General features: G+C 41.3%; 1 pseudogene; it reads right to left on the bottom strand.

Moving 5' to 3' along the window:
• LOC102990112 (eukaryotic translation initiation factor 3 subunit E-like) overlaps nucleotides 1-1,128 on the bottom strand; it is a 15,836-nt pseudogene extending 14,708 nt beyond the window's left edge.
• Nucleotides 1,129-2,378: the final 1,250 nt, after the last annotated feature.

Raw genomic sequence — 2,378 nt, 5'->3', positions numbered from 1 at the left:
GGGATCTTCCCGGACTGGGACACGAACCCGTGTCCCCTGCATCGGCAGGCGGACTCTCAACCACTGCGTCACCAGGGAAGCCCAACCCTGAGTTTTTAATCAGGGTTTAAATAAATATTTAGAAGCTGTTGGAAACCTTATTTTCGATTTGTGATCTAGAGAATAAAAGATAATAAGATAGTAAGGGTAAAATATCATGCCTGTACCCAGTACTAGAATACACAGGTGTGGGAATCAAATGTTGAAAGAAGGATTAACCATTGTCACCATGCTTCTCAATGACCCACTGGGGAGTTTGTGCAGCTCATTCCTGCAACTTCAAATTCTGCAAGATTCAAGATCTTTAACCCCAGCAGGGAAATATTTCTTCTAAGGGATATACTAAGGAGTCCTCCAATCCTAAAGCTTCAACTTATGCTTAGTCATTCTGGGCCCCTCATACCTGTAGACCAGCATGTAAATAAAGAAATTAGTAAACTGACAGCGTTGTTGACTGTAATTATCATGAATTTCTATGGTTGCTGTCACGTCATGGAGGCATGGAGGAGTATTTGGGGCACTGAGGTGGATCACTGTGGCTTCTGTCGGCGTCTCTATATTCAACGATAACAGAAAAAGGCATTTTCAGCAATAACTGCCTGAAAAGGGGCAAGGCAACCAAAGACTCGGATGCCTAAGAGATGAAGGTCTGTGTTTCTCTTTTAGGCAAGCAGCTTATGTGTCAACTGGGGAGCTGGCCAAGTGTGAGAGGACTCTAGAATGCGTGGTAGAGGAGGGAAATGATGAACATAAGGCATAGAATTGGGACACACAGCTGTAGCAGGAAATAGAGCCTGCTATACTAACCCTGTCTTTAACCCTTTTTCTCAAGAGGTGGTGGCCAGACACACCTTTGAAAAGTTATTAAAAAAGCTGAACTTCGTGTGAGGAAGTGACATTTCTGAGCAGTGAAAAGGGATGCAATGTCAGCTGCAACTGTGGAGCGCTCCCTGCCATGCACTCAAGCAGCATCTCACCACATGTGCCAGCTGCTTTGCTATTCTGATGGATAGTTTTTGCAGAAGTTACAGGAAGCTCATTCACCCTGCACACAGGGTAGCTTGGAAGTGTGAGATAACTAGTGCCCATAGGGCACAACCCTCAACAGTGATGGACAGATGTGATGGTGAAGGACCCAGCTTTCTCTCCTTCAGAGAAACAATTCTAAGGGTCCCCAACAGGACTGAGGCCCAGTTGCCCTCAGTGGTAATTTACTCTTTATTGGCATCTAGTCCTTCCATGCCTTCCATGCCTCATCCATCTCACTCTATCATACAGTCTGCCTACTGTCATTACTTTACAATAGTTATATGAACAAATGTGGTGTCCCTAGGCCCCTTCTTCTCAGGGCAGCTGGTTAAAACCCTATGAGAAATGCCTGTCCCTTGCAATATCTCATCATCCTCCCAGGCACACCTACCTCAATCGAATGTGTTTTTAAATGTATGAATCTAGCATGGTCAAACCTGGAGTAAAACATTTAAGATGACGACAAAGTTTAAACTTTGGGAATTATAAAATTCCAGATTCAAGGTGACTCCTAATTGATTCCATTTAAAACAGAACCACTTATCTCAAGAAAATGAACTTGCATAAAATTATAAGTAGGTGAGAGTATGAGTAGGCATGCTATGGTTAATTGATAGGAAACATAGTCATTTTATCAGACTAGATATGCCCAGTGAATAAATATGAATAGTTAGAACCTTTTATAAAACTTCTGAAGAAATAATATCTTTATATATTATTTCTGCATGTATTAGATTCAAAGACTTTAAGAGAAATCCTTGGATTATAGAATGTTAAACAGGAAGGACCTTGAAGAGCTTCCAATTCTGTCCTCTGTCTTTCTGTTGTCTTTCTTGCCCAGGAAAATCAATGTAGCATTAAGGTTAAACACAGAATCTGGAGCCAGATAAGCTTGGTTCGGGTCCTGACTGTGACCAAATTAATGTATTTTTCCATCTCTCGGTTTCTCACCCCTGCAATGGGGATGATAATAGGAGTAGCTAATGACAGGGCTATAGGAGAACTGAGTGACTTAATACATAGGAGATCTTAAAACAATTTGTTACACGCTAACAACACAATAAGTTTTATTATTTTTGTTTGTTTTCCTTCATTCAGCAACTGTTTATTGAGCACCTGCTATATGCAGTCACTGACCAGGCGCTAGAACTATAAAGATGACTGTCATGGTCTCTGCCTTCAAGATGCTCAGAAATTGGGAAGAAATGAATACAAGATGGAAAGGACAGTGCAACAGGATAAATGAGTATATTTCCCTGGAGCAGTCTTTTCAGATGAGATAATATTTTAACTAGCTCTTGAAGGTTAAG

Source organism: Physeter macrocephalus, chromosome 1 (genome assembly GCF_002837175.3).
Source record: "Physeter macrocephalus isolate SW-GA chromosome 1, ASM283717v5, whole genome shotgun sequence".
NCBI classification, from domain to species: Eukaryota; Metazoa; Chordata; class Mammalia; order Artiodactyla; family Physeteridae; genus Physeter; species Physeter macrocephalus.
The sequence above is the reverse complement of the archived record's forward strand: the minus strand, read 5'-3'. Positions and strand labels throughout refer to the sequence as shown.